A 17,180-nucleotide genomic window follows, 5' to 3' on the forward strand; every position below is an offset into this window, starting at 1 on the left:
GTCAAGTAAAAATAAATAAATTTAACTTCTACAAATATTTTCTAGAACTCCCTCCATGTGACAAAATCTGTTTTGAATTTTCTGCTTCAATAAAAATAGCAATTTATCTGTTTGTTTGTTTTTTTTACAGGAAAGCAACAACCTATGTGGGAATAAATAAGTCAGGCTATGTACCTGGTAACTCTTTTTATTAGAGCTTTTGGAAGAATTATTCAGAGAACTTTGGCTTTAGGGACTCTGTTCTCATTGTCTTTCTTCCCACATGGAAAAATCTGAAAGATACTCACGGAAGATTGACTAGGGCCAATTTTCTATGGGCAAAAACAACAACAACATCAATATTTCAGGGTCTGCAGAAACATGGCATTCTCTTGCCTTGAAAAGATTGTTAGAAATCATTGCATTTTAATGAATTCAAAATAACGCAAGAGATTTGGGGGCTGTTTAGCTTCTGAATGTGCAGAGATAAATCAGATTTTTCATAACTTATATTTGAGTAAAATAGATCTGATACCATCCCTCTGAAGACCCACAGGAAGAAGAGGCACAAGGTAGCTGGTGATCTTTTCATCACGGTCCTGGCAGACTCCTGGTTTCCAGACAGTTTCAGCTGTCATAGTTGCTTAGAGTTTACTGAGCTGTTTTTAGTTACTCATTCAAATATTCATAAGAAGTGAGGACTGCATTTTGCTGTCTGGTAACAACTTCATTTTCGGCTCACACTAAGCTTGTCCTTGTGGATTGCTTCTTTCGACCCACATTGGGCTTTATGCAGTCACATGGCCTTTCAAGGATAATGGAGTTTCCTTGGGAGTAGGCAAAGGAAGTGTGTTCCATCTTTTATCTTTGCTCGGCTGGATGATGAAAATAATTGAGAAGACAGTTATGGATTATCAAAGAGACAAGTGAAATAATCAAACCTATATCAAGCCCTGCTTGGTGCTACCCAGGAAGGAAGATCCTTTAATTATTTATCTTTTGAGACTCTGTACACCTCAGGAAAGCCTAAAATGGCAACGTACTAGTACAAATATTTACTCAACAATATTGTTCTCGAATGCAGTAATGAAAATTTGTGTAATCTCATGATACACTCCTGGAAGAAACCTATGGATTGTACCATTTCTTAGCACAGGAGAAAATACCGTCATTATGTATGATCTCTCCATTATTTAATAAAAACTTTGGTTAAATAAATCTTTTAGACAGGCAAATTCTACTGTTTAGTTTGGAATCTAATGTCTAATACGTGAATTAGCTGCAGTAATGCATGAATTACTGCAAATAAGCAACAGTGTAATATCCAAAGTGCAATTATTTAATTAAGCTATGACATCAGCTGTATACTGTCATTTTATCATCTATATCCTCTATATTACTGCAAAAAAAAAAAAAAAGACTTGTCAGTCAAAATACATTTCTAAAATAACTTTATGCTTTGACATTAAAACCTGAATTATTCTGGCTATGATATATGCTATATTTAGAGAAAGATTAATTTATTTGCTAATTTATTATTTGCATTAAATGATGCTCAATTTTACAAGAGGAACTCTATGCCGTTTTTCTCCCCCGTTGAATTTGTAAGCTTTTTTTCCTTTAAGACTACTTTCTATTTGTACAGTTCCTCTCAACATGAATACATACTATGGTATGCGTGAGACCATGTGTATATTCTAAAGAACACCCAAAAGATAAATTCTGTATTACTTCATTTCGACTGGAGACGGGGAGGGGGGCGGGAGGAGTAACCACGGCTGAGGCAAAGCAAAAGGAATTTCAATCTCGCAAGACACTGCCAGATAAAAACCTGGAAAAGATCATTAATCTCATTTGCTTTCCTTACATCAACACTTGTTATCACAACTTTGGTTAAGGAACTGCCAACATTTATACCAGCGATTTTATGTCTGAACAAACTTAGTTCTAAAAGTTGAAGCTCCTGGCACCGTAAGCCCACTGTTATTGCCAAGGTCTTCACAGGTTGTGATGGAAAGGGGTCCATGTCATGCCTGCTTGACAGAATAAACAGTTGCTTGAATAAGGCTTGGTGGGAATTGTAATATAATATTAATTCCTAAATGATGTACTCACATTTTCACGTATCTGATATAATGTTTTATCCTTTAAAGGCAAGCTTTGTCCCTGACATGTTTCTTCCATCTCTATGAAAGTATGAGAAAATAGAAATATTTGCCCATTCCTGTTAAGCTTTTTGGCAGTTCTGTGAATGAAAGCTCCCTCCATGATGGAAATCGCAAGCACAAGAGAATTGTTCAGAAGCCCGTGTGTTAGGCGGGATGCTGTCCTTTAAACAGAGACGATGAAAATTAAGGGTCTATTGAAACATCTAGCTCTAGTGATAACAGGGAATCTGACACCCATAGTGGTAAAATGCTGGTCTTCATGGAACACAGATAAGAGATTCAAACCAATATTTCCAACATTTCAGTATTCAATATCGGAATGTTTCAACATCCCGACAAGCCACTGTTTTACAAGCGTCTTCCTCACCAAATGCAAAAACTTCCTTTCAAGCAACAGAAGAAAGTGAGTTGTTAAATTTAATAGGGCTTCACTTTTTAAAATATATATATATGTAGCATGGGTGCACCATTTATACTATTAAAGGCAATCCTTTGAGGAATGAGGTAGTTCAAGGTGAATCCAGAAAGCCCATCAGTATAAGGGCAGTGAAATAAATTCCAAAGGGGAGGTCTCAATACCAACTTGTTCACTGAATGCAAGATGATGGCACATTTCATAATTACAACTATTTACTGGGGGCTTTTCCTGTGTCGAGTACTTTACAAATACCATCTTATCTAATATTCACATTAGCCTGGAGAGGTAAGATCTCTCTTTTACAAATGAGAAGACTCAGGTGTAGAGCTATTATGTTGAATCGCCAAGGTCACACCCCTAGCAAGTGGCAGAGTAAAAATTTAAACCCAGTTTCCCTACGTCCAATCCCCATGCTCCTTCATTATGCACTTATGCTCACAATTAGAGGTAACTGAATTAATAGTTAATGGACACTATCCTGTTCCCTGGGATGGGTGGAGAAAACTATTTCAGCAATGTGTCACTTGTCAAAGAGAACCTCTGTATAAATGTAACCCAAGTGCAAGTAAATCGTAAGAGAAAACCCAAGGAGACAAGCTGGTTTTGCCTCGAGCTGCCGTAGCCAATGGGGACTTCAAAGAGCCTGAAGACGGAAGCAGACATAGAAGAAAAGATGTCTGAGCGAAAAGCTATGAAAGACGATAACCTTCTGGAAACCCCTATCACTTAGTAACAGAAGGCCATTTGCGACATTCATTCCAATGGGGAGGTGGCTAGACTCTGTATGTGTTTGAAGAAACGATTCAATAATGGGTAGAGCCAAGAGCATTAGCTAGCACAAAATAAATACAGTTGATAAATCTTGACAAGTTCAAGACCCTTGCTTTGCACACCACAGAATGAAAACTCTCAGCTCCTGGTAGACAACCAATGATAGAGGATAACAACCAGTCCGTCTGAGATTGCTAGGGATCCACGCAGAGTCACTACAACTGGAGAAAAAGCTCCTGCACAGTCACATACTGAGTGAAGGGAATTCGCGGCAGGAACAGACATGAAATACGGCCATTGTCATTCTTAGTTAAAAGCTCAACCAACCCAGTCTGATGAGGGGGACCTGGGAGTAAGTGCCAAAACTATGTCATAATTGATCTATAACAGCATCTGAAGTTCATACATATGTGTATATTTGAGTACAAGTCATTTTCCAAACTTTGCACGGCTTACTTCATTCTGCTTAAGTTTTAGTCTTTGTAAAATCACAAGTTAAATATCACTTTGAGTAAAAGATAAACAAAGATAATGGAATTAAATACACCCAAATGACAGTTGAAGTCATCATCCTGATACCCAATAGGGGCAGACCATATATAATAACAGCTAACCCTTGGGGCATCTGGGTGGCTTAGTCGGTTAAGTGTCTGACTTTGGCTCAGGTCATGATCTCACGGTTCGTGGGTTCGAGCCCCGCACCGGGCTCTCTGCTGATAGCTCAAAGCCTGGAGCCTGCTTCAGATTCTGTGTCTCACTCTTTCTCTCTGCCCTTCTCTCTCTCTCTCTCTCTCTCTCTCAAAAATAAATAACCACTAAAAATTAAAAAAAAAAAATAACAGCTAACCCTTTGTTAAACCCACCAGGTTTCAACAATTCCAATCTTTAAAGTAATACTACAAATAAATATTAACATGCCTCTTTAGGTAGAAAAGGAAGAGAAATTGAGAGACTGTCTCAAGATCTTCCAGTTACTGTTTTCTGAGCCAAATTTGGACCCAAGACCGTCGGTCTTCAAATTCTCTGCCATTGCCCCGATACAATTTGCACGGACCCCAAAGTTAAGAATCGGCTCCCAGGGAATGGACCTGAACATTTTCCATTATTGGGTGCTTCAGTCTACTGTTACTTGAGAAGCAGACCTGAAATCTTACCACAAAATATTTCAATATCCCATAATTTCTGTAAGAGCTGGAATCAACAGGAAAATAAGATAAGTGAAGATATCAAGCTCATTAAACTTTAGAATGAGGCCATGTTTAATGATACATAATGGTAAAATGAGTGATTAGATTAGCGATTCCTTTCTGTAGAATAATCAATCAAATATAATATCTGGCATCTAATAAAATGTCCATCATTTCTCATCGATTCTGAAGTGAACATTTTTCATATTTTACATCTATCACAGAGTACATCTTACAATTGTCATCAGCTGGCGAGAAGTGCAAAGTAGTTATCATTACCTGTGCAGGTAGGAAGTCAGTTGTTCTTCCTAGTGACCCAACGGGACAGTCATAACCCCTTAATGGTGCAGTCAACAAACTATGCAAGGTCCAGCTGAAGAAGCAACACAGGTCCTAGTTATTGTCTGAAAATATTCTGCTGATACCGTCTGGTACAATCAAGAACAGGCCTCAAAACTCGCAAATAAGGAGCAGCTGCCTTGAGGAAAATCCTAGACACAATATTGGAGCACCCTTTCAAGAAATCCTTCATCATTAACAGGCCAGCTGGCCCAGCGGATGGCGGGAGTCAAAAAAAAAAAACCACAGACCCCAAATCAAACAAGGGCACAAGAGCTTTTCCTCCGGGTAGCCGGTGTATTTTTTTTTTTTTTTACCTAATCTCTACCCTCAACATGGGGTCCAAACTCAAACCCTGAGATCAAGAGACAGAGGCTCCACCTGCTGGGCCAGCCAAACACCCCTGCACTAACTACAGAGACTAAGAGCAGAAGTTAACGTTTTTAACAGATTCCTGGTTAGGAACTACATCCAAGTCCTTACTTCTCATCCAACCCAGAAAGGACTGTGTGATTGTATGACTGTTCTGATCACTACAAACCAGCCTGTTCCAGCTCTGGCCAAGGAGCTCCTGTACGGGCTAGGAGAAAGACTTCCCATGAAAAACATCTATAGCACTACCCAAAAGGGTAAGGAGACGGACGCGCTCTGAGGGAATTGTCCAGGTTTGGCAAGAAAGTCACATGTGCAGGGATTAGAGACGGGCGACATGGGGAACCTGGAACCAAACAGCACAACAGGCCTTTCCGGAGAGTGACAAACCATGGAGACCTAGTGTCCCCACCACCAGGCTCTAGGACTTGCTTTTCTCTAAGAACTACAAGGAAGACCCTTCCCCATGAGCCCCTTTGTGCTCCTGAAGGGAGCTAGAGACTGGGACCATCTGGGAACTCTGTCTTTTCTATCTCTATCTCTGTCTCGGTCTCGGTCTCGGTCTCTATTTCTATCTCTATCTATCTCTCCGGGGAGTGGCAAGGACACAATAGAACCAACAGGTGCGAGAACAAAGCTTCTTTTCGTGAAGAGTGAGCTGGAGGTCACGTTCACCCCCATACAGAGGCAGGAGACCGTTGGATGGAGACAACAGTAGACTCATCAGAGCTACAGTGTTTTTAATTCTCCGGGGTTTTTGTTTCGTTTCATTTCGTTTTGTTTCATTTCGCCTCGTCTCGTTTCAAAAAGGGAAGACAGGACAAGGAGAAAGAAAAACCACAGACACCAGCAGCCCTGAGCCACAGTGGCAGGATGTGAACAGGTTAGGAACGCCTTAACCATTTTTACTTTATTTCCCTTTCGATGTGTACGGAAGACTGAAGTATGATTTAAAAAAAAAAAAATACATTTCTAATTAAGTCTCAAAGAAATCTTGCAAAGGTGAAAATAAATTCGTAACTAGTAAGCACATCTTAGTTTTGTGTACGTGTGTAGGTGTGTGTGATATAAGATAATGATAGTTTTCACCTGTGTCTCAAATTTCATAAAACTGAATTTTCCATAGGTTTAAAAAATGTATCCAAGTTGTATTTTCATTTCTTTGTGTGTAGCTATATTTTCTCCAAGTGTAGCTTCAGAAATGCCTAAATCCTAAAAGAGAATACCTCAATAAAAAATAAATTAAGTAGGGGCGCCTGGGTGGCTCAGTAGGTTAAGTGTCAGACTTTGGCTCAGGTCACGATCTCATGGATCATGACTTTGAGCCCTGCGTCGGGCTCTGTGCTGACAGCATGGGGCCTGGAGCCTACGTCAGATTCTGTCTCCCTCTCTCTCTGCCCCTCCTCTGCTCATGCTCTCTCTATTAAAAGTAAATAAACGTTAACAAAAAAAAAAATTTTAATTTATAAGAATCCTAAAAAGGAGACATTAGCCTTACTTTTGGAAGATCTTTAATCCTATGTTTAGAAGAAAATATTTCATTTAGGCCTGAACAGGGTATCAAACACTATGGATTTATGTTTTGTAATATTAACAGAATATTTCATTTTATGTAATTTTTACAGGATACCGTCATATACTAGAACTGCTACATAGAATATCAAGAAAATCTTTGCTTTCTAAGGAGTTTACCTTTCAAGCTATGTCCACAGCTTGGGTGTAGCCACTCCCTGTTGGGGATTTGCCTCACTCCATGGCCCATAATAATGGGAAGAATTGGAACAGATACATAGTATATGTAAGTATATACAGTGTTTCTATTCAAATGCTATAGACGAATTCCTTTTAGGAGATTGGAAGCCCTAGTTTTTGATTCCAGAATTTGAAATAAGTAAGTTTGGGAGTGGGGAAAGAAATGTCTGTAGGACAAAGGAAAGTTAGATGTCTCAATTTAGGCATAATTGGAACAAAATTAAAGTGTGGGGGTTCCCAAACTTTCTGTATGTTTCTACCCCACGCAAGAACACATTTTATCTTTGCCATTCAGTTTCATCTCTCCATTCCCCATCCCACGTAGTAATTTCTTTTTATTCTAGGCTTTCATGATGCATAGCAGGTCAAATAATTAGAGCAAGACACAGAATCAGACTGGGGTGAGGAAAGGGAGAAGGGAAGGAGGGGGAAGTTCTCCCGGAACTAGGCTAGGGAGGAAGGTAAAGTGTAGGTTTGAAGAAAAAGGTCTTAAGAGCAGCCATGAAGTAAGAGAGTTTGAAAAATGACAGAAAAGATGTTTTATTACTGCTGGACTTTTAAAAAATTGAAACCAAAAAATTCAAACTACATAGAATGTATAATAAAAAAAAAAAAATCACCCAATGCTCTTGATTTTGGCTCTGACCCGCTCTTCTTCAGTTGCCATTTCCATAATATTCCATTTGGCATAAATAAGAAGGATGGCAAGAAAATAAGAGGAGAGCTGGCCAAAGGACACGAGGTAATGTCGTTTCCTACGCACCTGCAAAATGTATGTGAAGTAGGTGAGCTTGGGTTACAGATAAAAATCAACAGACACTTCCCCTTTCTGTTCTTTGAGCTGCTACCTAAAATCCATCAAAATGATCAAGTAGAAACCTTCTTCTAAAAAAGTAACAACAGAAGAAAGGTAAGTGAACAACTAAATTAAGCAATCCTGTTTTGGCTGGTGGCTAGGTGGGGACGTGGGGCAAGACGTAGAAGTGTAGTTCTTACAAATATGGGGAAAATAACTATAAATATGACTCTCTAAACCAAAAGGTAATTAAAAATAGGGGAGGAAGGGGTAAATCCTGGATTTTACTGAAGAATTGTAGTTATTTATTATTCAGAAAAGAAACATACACAGTGGTTTCTGGGGGTGCCTGGGTGGCTCAGTCAGTTAGGCGGCCAACTTCAGCTCAAGGCATGATCTCGCGGTCTGTGGGTTCGAGCCCCGCGTCGGGCTCTGTGCTAATGGCTCAGAGCCTGGAGCCTGCTTCCAATTCTGTGTCTCCCTCTCTTTTTGCCCCTCCCCTGCTTGCTCTCTGTCTCTTTCTCAAATAATAAATATTAATTAAAAAAAAAAAGAAACACACAGTGGTTTCTGCAGGAACATATAGGACGCACTATGTGCAAAAACATCAAAAAAGTCTTCCAGTTTCAAATTGTTGCAGATCTGCCAACTTGGCTACAAGCCAGATGGGTGCTACTACTCGGTTTTCATTTAGGCTGAGAATCAGACGGGCACTGGGCAATCTCAGACTGGGTATCAAAAGTAGAGCCATCACCCAAGGCAAAGTTACAGTTCTGAGTTCATTCTCAACGTAGATATGCCATAATCTAGGGAGAAGGAGAGAAAGATTTATAACACATGTTAAAAATATAAAGATGAATGGGAAAAATGGTTTAGAGATTAATTTTCAACATTCACCAAAACTCTTGGGAATCTCAGAAGGTGACTGAAAGATGTGCCCAGTTAACAGGTTACGTATTTGCTTCAGTTCAGCTCGCTTCCCCAGGAATATTGAGATCACAGGATACAGAGCAAAAATCAGACTCTGCCTTTTACTTATTTTAAAGGATTAAAATAGAATTTGGGGGGTTTTTTGAGCAAGTTTCTATGTATATGCATGCATAGATATATTGTATGTATGTGTGTGTTCTTCCAAGTAGATAGATTGTGTCTATCCTCTGGATCTGAACAACTCAGATGTAGTGAATCAATCTGTTGGGCACTAACAAATTTAGGTCTTATCCACTCCACCCACCCTGGTTTGAGAACGTCTCGGGATCCAACCATAATTTCAGATTAGCCTTAATTTTACAAAAATGCAGTTGGTACTTTCCTCTGGCTCTGGTCTCTGGTGATAAAATGCAAAGAATCAACACATTGTTTCATATCACTGCCTTGCAAAATTGTAGTTCAGTTACAGTAATAGAAAAGCCTCTTTTCCTACTGGCATCTACTCCAGTTTTCACAAGCAAACACATAAAAAACATGTTTCAAGAATGAAAAGACGATATAAGCTAAAATAAATAAGTCCTTCCTAGGACATAAGTAATAATTGCACCGTAAGTTATATAAGCCTCGGTGACAGTGCTGTGGCAAAGACATCCATTTATCAGTCTCAGCAAGTAATTCCATGTTCTGTGGATGGCAGAATGAGACCAGCTTTGACTGATTTATGAAGTGATTTTTTTTTTCCGTTCTCCTGAATGATTGAGACAAAGGACGCGCGGAAATGGTGGTTCGTCTTTTCTATTCAAGTGCCAATTCTTTTTATTACTTTTGTTTTGTTTCCAGCGCAGACATTGTTACCTCATTCACCATCTGCTAATGTTAAAGAAGAAATGTTTAACTGTGGGCTAGTCGCAATGAATTGCCCCGAGAAAGTAATTTAATAGTTACTATCCTTCTTACATGCTGCTCGGAGAGTCGTGGAAGGGGAAAGTTTCTGGCCTGGGAGCCAGCAGGGAACATGTCTTTATTCATAAGCCTGGTCCCTGGGACGTAGGAGGCACTCAAAAGAAATTGTAGCATCCAGTGGAAATGGCCTCTAAACCTGCTGGAGAGGCAGAAAAGTGTGCCGGGAATAGCACAGAGCCAGAGTCTCTTAGTCCTCACTGCCACTTACGGGCTGAAGAGACTCTGGGCCAACGTCATAACCTCTTTGAGACTCAGTTTGCCTGTCTTTCAAATGGTAATAACCAACCTCTACCTTACAGGGTTGAAATGGGATTTAAAAATACAGTGAATGGAAACTGCCAGTTACCAAAATAAGGAGGATGAGCCAGCCTATCTCCAAATAGATTTAGGCTAGGGAGAAAACGCTCTAGAAAAATGACACTCTGTTTTTCCCTTCCCCCCAACGTTTTCAACTTTTTTTTAATGTTTATTTATTTTTGACAGAGAGGGACAGAGCATGAGCAGGGGAGGGGCAGAGAGAGAGAGGGAGACACAGAATCGGAAGCAGGTTCCAGGCCCTGAGCTGTCAGCACAGAGCCTGACATGGGGCTCGAGCTCACAGACCGTGAGATCGTGACCTGAGCCGAAGTCGGACACTCAACCGACTGAGCCTCCCAGGCGCCCCCCTCCCCAATTTTTATATAGGTAAATGGATCCCAACGGTTGCTTTAAAGCAACCCATATATACAAAGGTGAGGGTGAGCGTATACACATACACACACACACACACACACACACACACACAAAACACATACGTGCACACACATACAATCTCAAAAGGCAGCCTGAACCCAGGAAACGAAGAGTGGCCAGAGACAAGACAGATCCAGCAATTTGCCTTGGTGATACACACAAGCCTCAAGCTGATCTCCATTCAGGGCTTGGGACATCAGTCCTAATTCCATGCTACTCAGAGAAGGTAGTGCCAGGGTCCCTGGGTGCATCAGTACGTCAAGGGCACGAGCGTCCTGAGACCGAAGGTGTGGAATATCTATTTGGACGACAGAGCGATACTTCTACACTGGAACAAATACAGACAAATGGTGTCAAATTTGTAAGGTAAAATGGTGGATGTTAAAGAAAATTCAAGCAAGCTGGGAGAGGGCAGAATTGGGCAGAACGTGCAGTTAGGTCCTAACTGCTCCATTTCCCAACCATGAGTACACTTTCTCTCTTTGGGGCCTTCAGAATAAGTTGTGGACAATGATAATGATCGAGAAGCACTGCCTAATGGATGTCCTCAGATATGGCTTTGGACGTTTCACGGGAAAGTGCGTGTTCTTAGGAAAAAGACCGTGTCCCTCAAGGTACAGTCCCATTGTGCCAAATAGCACAAGAGGGTCAAATGTACCATTTTGCCATCTTGTTCTATGCCCAGCTGCTGATTCGGCTGGGTTTCTTTTTTGTTTGTTTGTTTAATTTTTTTATGTTTATTTATTTTGGAGGGGGGGAAGGGCAGAGAGAGAGGGAGACACAGAATCTGAAGCAAGCTCCAGGCTCTGAGCTGTCAGCACAGAGCCTGACGCAGGGCTCGAACTCACAAACTCGTGAATCATGACCTGAGCCGAAGTCAGATGCCCAACCGACTGAGCCACCCAGGTGCCCCCCACCCAAACAGTGGCTGATTTGTAACACATACTAAGAGTGTAAAAAAAAAAAAAAAAAAGAGTGTTAATTTTAAAGCAACTAGAAAATCTATCAGGTGGAAAATATCACGTATAGCCACAAATACAGTTGGTAGAAATTGTTGAATGAAAATTCCTTTTGGCCCAATTTTCTGCATTGGTGCAACAATACATACCTATTTTTATAAAATGACACTTAACAAGTATTCATGCAGCAACTATTATTGAGGAGTTACGAGAGGCAAATTATTTGAGTTCATACAAAGAGGAGTGAAATACGGCGTTTCGCTTTTAAGAAATCCACAATCCAATAAGGGCTATATTCCAATAGAAATATAATGTAAGCCACATATATCATTTTAAATGTTCTGGTAGACATATTAAGAAAAGAAAAAAACAAATAGGTAACGCTCTTTTAATAATGTAATATTAAGTTAAATTACTTATTCTCCCCAGTACAATCCCAAATATCCTCATTTCAACATTTAATTAAAGTTTTTAATATATCTAAATATATATTTAAGATATTAATTTTAAGACATAAAGATATTCTGCATTATTGCTTCATTTGACGACCTGGAAATTTGGTGTTTTGTACTTGTAGCCCATCTCACATGTGACCCGTGGTAACTGTATCGGGCAGCACACACCTGGATCATTTCTACATATTTATAAGCACATACGTGCAAAGTCGCAGGTGCTGTACTAGTTCCTGAATATCCGATGGTGGATGAGATATTATCCCTGCCCTCAAAGAGCACACATTCTACACATTCTAGCAGAGATGGCAAAGAATAAGTAAAAGGAAGATTACCAGGGGTGATTTTTCTTATAAAAAAATCCAAAGAGAGACCAAAGTAGAGACAAGGAGGTAGGAACGGGATGGAAAGTGGGGAGGTGGGAGCAGCAAGGAGCTCTATCATAGGCAGGATGGTTGGGAAAAGGTGACCCCGTGAAGATGGCATTTTAAGCAGAGACCTTGTATCCGTGTCCTACTGCTGCTGTAAGAAATAACCGCAAACTTGGAGCGCCTGGGTGGCTCGGTCGGTTAAGCGTCCGACTTCGGCTCAGGTCATGATCTCACGGTCTGTGAGTTCGAGCCCCGCGTCGGGCTCTGTGCTAATAGCTCAGAGCCTGGAACCTGTTTCAGATTCTGTGTCTCCCTCTCTCTCTGCCCCTCCCCTGTTCACGCTCTGTCTCTCTCTGTCTCAAAAATAAATAAACATTAGGGGCGCCTGGGTGGCTCAGTCGGTTAAGCGTCCGGCTTCGGCTCAGGTCATGGTCTCACGGTTCATGGGTTCAAGCCCCGCGTCAGGCTCTGTGCTGACAGCTCAGAGCCTGGAGCCTGTTTCAGATTCTGTGTCTCCTTCTCTCTGTGACCCTCCCCCGTTCATGCTCTGTCTCTGTCTGTCTCAAAAATAAATAAACATTAAAAAAAAAAATAAATAAAATAAATAAATAAATAAATAAACATTAAAAAAAAATTAAAAAAAAAAAAAAAAAGAAATAACCGCAAACTTAGGAGGCTTAAAACCACGCAAAGTGATTATCTTACAGTTCTGGAGCTCAGAAGCCTGAGATGAGTCTTACGTGGGGGGCTAAAAATAAGACGATGGCAGGGCTGCGTTCCTTCTGGAGGCTCGGGGGAAAATCCATCCCTGACCTCTGCCAGCTTCCAGAGGCCGTGCCTGCATTCCTGGGCGTGTGGCCCAGCATCACATCACCTTCCCCTCTATCCTCACGTTTCCTTCCCTGACTCTGAACCCTCTTGCCTCCCTCTTTCACTGATTCCTCACTGAGTACACTGGGGCCACCCAGATCCCCCAGGTGAACGGTCCCATCGCGATCGCCTGAACTTAAGCACATCTGCACAGCGCCTTTTGCCACGTGAGGTAACAAAGTCGCGGTTTCTGGGGATTAGGATGTGGATAGCTTCGGGAGGAGAATGGATCAGAGCAGAACAGAGTGCAAGTGGGAAGACCGATAGAGGAATAGCACCGACCTGACTGAGACAACGGCAGTAGGTATAGACAGAAGTAGCTTAGGCAGTCGTGGGGTTATATACTTACCAGAACTTACTGAAATGTGCGCTTAAAACCGTGCGTTTGCTTGCGCGTGAGTTAGTCAATATTATAAAATTATGAAGTTAATTTTTCTGTTTTACAAAAAGGGGGAATGACTTCTGGCTCTGTGGGTTTCCAGACCTACTTGTCTTCAGAGCCTGATTTCTCACGGCAGATTATACAAAACATGGTGATGGTGTTCGTCTCATGGTATCCACCTACTTGAGCTATACACCTCCTGAGGGTCACCCAATTTGACCTCAGGATGAGGAGTCTGTGAGACCCATCTTCGCTCATCCATTTTAAAAAGAGCCATGGAACACCTTCCATGTGTACCACACCGTGTAGGCACTCAGGAGCCAATGGCCAGTAAAAGCAGAAAAAATCCCTATGCTACTTAATGCAGTCTCCAGTCTAGTGGGGAAGATAGGCTTTGATCCAATCTTCATTCATAGACACGCCAAATTATGTTATTATAAGTGCTACAAATACAGTCCTATCAGAGAAGTTCAATGAGGATGAAGAGTGAAGTATTAGGGGGTCATGGGAGGTTCCCCTGAAGACGTAATGCTGATTTTAAATTCTTAAGGACAAGTAGAATCTAACTAGATGATGAAAGTGAAGAAAGAGGGGCTCCTGGGTGGCTCAGTCAGTTAGGCGTCCAACTCTTGGTTATAGGTCAGGACAAGATCTTACGGTTCATGGGATCAAGTCCTGCATCGAGCTCTGCTCTGGTGGCGTGGCACCTGCCTGGGATTCTCTCTCTCTCTCTCTCTCTCTCTCTCTCTCTCTCTCTCTCTCCCTCTCTCTGCCTGCCCCTCCCACACACACTCTGCCTCTTCTCTCTCAAAATAAATAAACATTAAAAAATATATTATAGGGGTACCTGGGTGGCTCAGCCAGTGAAACATCCGACTTCGGCTCAGGTTATGATCTTACAATCCGTGAGATCGAGCCCCACGTCGGGGGCTCTGTGCTGACAGCTCAGAACCTTGAGCCTGCTTCGGATTCTGTGTCTCCCTCTCTCTGCCCCTCCCCCTCTCATGCTCTGTCTCTCTGTCTCTCTGTCTCTCTCTCTCAAAAATGAATAAACATTAAAAACAATTTTAAATATCTATTTTAAAGATGTAAAGAAAAAAAAGCCCTGTAGTCAAAGGGAATGATTTGTACAAACGTACCTGGACTAGGTCAAAAAAAAGCTTATTTGGGCACCTGGTTGGCTCAGTTGGTTAAGCATTCAACTTCAGCTCAGGTCATGATCTCGTGGTTCACGAGTTCAAGCCCCCCCATCAAGCTCTGTGCTGACAGCTCAGAACCTGGAGCCTGCTTTGGATTCTGTGCCTCCCTCTCTCTCTGCCCCTCCCTTTCTCATGCTCTGTCTCTCTCTCTCAAAAATAAATAAAAAACATCAAAAAAAATATTTTTTAATTAAAAAAAAGAAAAAAGCTTATTTTGTGAATTGGAAGAAAGCCACTAGAGCTGGAATACAGAAAATCATATTCAGAAATAACTGTGTCATTCCTTGGGCTGTTATCTTGACCAAAAATAAATATGATTCTGTTTATACATGAAAACCCATACTAATAATCTTGGCTACCATTAATTGAACACTTACTATATACTAGTCACTATTTTAAATATTCTATATGCGGGGCGCCTGGGTGGTTCAGTTGGTTAAGCACTCGACTTCAGCTCAGATCATGATCTCACGATTTGTGAGTTTGAGTCCCGTGTCGGGCTCTGTGCTGACAGCTGAGAGCCTGGAGCCTGCTTCAGATCCCGTGTCTCCCTCTCTCCGTGTTCCTCCCCCAGTCGCTCTCTGTCTCTCTCTCTTTTTTAAAAATTGTAATAAAAACAAATATTTTATATGTATTAAATCATTGAATCTTCATAACAATCCTATTAAGGAGATACTCCTCTCAACCTCATTTTATACACAAGGAAACTGAGACACAGAGGTAAGTATCTTGCCCAAGTGGCAAAGCCAAAATTTGAAACAAGCATCCTGAGCCTTGTGCTCCCCGCTTCCTTGTATCCACACTTCATGCACCGAAGGAGCACTGTTTCCATCTGGATCCCCTGGGTAGGTAGTTTGGGGAGCCTCTAGACGAGCTCTTCCAGAGGAAAGGTTGGTGAACAGGAACTACCACTAACACTCACTGCTGGCAAGTTCCGTAGTTCTTAATGCCCAGCGAGAGGTGAGAATACCTTGTCACCACCTGTTGGAAGGAGGTAGGAAGGACAAATGGATTGGGGTAAGGTTTCAGTCACCCTGGTAAGGGACAGTGAGAGCTCACAGTGAAACTATAGTCCGAGGAAAACCTCCAGCATGCGAGCCAGTCTCTGGGAGAAATGTGGTTACCATAGTCATTACATTGCTGAGAAAAAGAAGGACCCGCAAGGCAAGAATGATGTAGTAGGAAAATTTCCCCACTTTGGGCAGGCGAGAGACCCTGGTCCTCGTTTCAACTCTGCCACTGACCTCAGACAAACACATTCCAGGCTTTTTTTTCTCACCTATAAAAGGAGAGGGTTGGGGCGTCTGGGTCCCTCAGTCTGTTAAGCATCTGACTCTTGATTTCAACTCAGGTTATGATCTCATGGTTGTGAGTTCAAGCCCAGCTTCGGGTTCTGCACTGACAGCTGAGAATCTGCTTGAGATTCTCAATCTCTCTCTCTCTCTCTCCCCACTCCTCCCCTGCTCGCTCGCTCTCTCTCTCTCAAAATAAATAAATAAACATTTTTTTAACCTAAAAAAAAAAAAGGAGAGGGGTGGATCAAGGGTCTATTTAGGATCTCGCAGCCTCAGAAGTTCATGAGACTCCAGAAAGTCAAATGGGGCTCATTTCTGATGTTTCTGAAAAAGCAGAATCATAGGCAAGAAATAACACCAAACAACAGATAACCCAGGCCCTTATGCTATAGGAACCCTTGACATAAATATTACATAAGTAAATTCAAACAACTAAAAGAGAGGTTCTGTAACCCTTACCAAACACGATCATTTTTATCAAGATGACCTCAAGTTGCACTGAGGTGTTATCGTCAAAGAGATACAAACATCTACCCTTCCCAGTGTTCCAGATACCCTCAAACTTTGCATTTGCTGAGATTTATTTCCTTCTCCCCCTCCCTGAACTTACCAATTGTACAAACAAGAGGCAGACTAAACATTTGTTTCAATGTGCAAATTTTTAAAATAGTGAAGAATATTATAAGCTTCCTTTATGTTCCACTGTAATAAAATCTGTTGTTTTAGTGGTCTCATTAGAGCAGGTTTTGAACTACACTGGGAAAACCACTCAAATGTGCAAGCTCATCTGTGGTATGAGAGGACTCAGGGGGACAATCGCCACTGTCTCCTCCCCCATGGAATGTTCTATGATTCTCCATGGAAATGATCATAATAGGTCAGCAGCATTGCTGTTTTACAACAAAAAGGGTAGGACCTCATTGGCAGGCTGGATGCCTGGAAATAGGATGTGCCTAAACAGGGCAGGGTTACAGAAAAATCTTCACAGGCTTAATCATGTGTTTTTCTAATCACGCCATAATTTTAAGAACTTATAGCTCTCACAGTCTGTTTCCTTGTCAAAGGGCAGAATCAAGAAAAATGCTATTAATGAACTTTTCTGTTAGTCACAGAAAAAAAAAAAGTCACAAATAACTGACACCAGAGTCATTACGGAAGTTACCTCCCAACCAGGTTTTCAACAAGTTATGTATTTCAGGCATGTGAAATGGAAGCACCAGAATTTTGATTATGTTTAGATTATGA

The 17,180-nt window shown here is 41.3% G+C and overlaps 1 long non-coding RNA gene across 1 annotated transcript in view; it reads right to left on the bottom strand.

Annotated features, from left to right (window-relative positions):
* Window positions 1-446: 446 nt before the first annotated feature.
* LOC122228312 overlaps window positions 447-17,180 on the bottom strand; it is a 49,907-nt gene continuing 33,173 nt past the window's right edge. The window contains exon 5 of the long non-coding RNA XR_006206521.1: window positions 447-854. This is a non-coding gene — a long non-coding RNA (uncharacterized LOC122228312). The remainder of the gene's footprint in view (window positions 855-17,180) is intronic.

Source organism: Panthera leo, chromosome C1, assembly GCF_018350215.1.
Source record: "Panthera leo isolate Ple1 chromosome C1, P.leo_Ple1_pat1.1, whole genome shotgun sequence".
NCBI lineage: Eukaryota > Metazoa > Chordata > Mammalia > Carnivora > Felidae > Panthera > Panthera leo.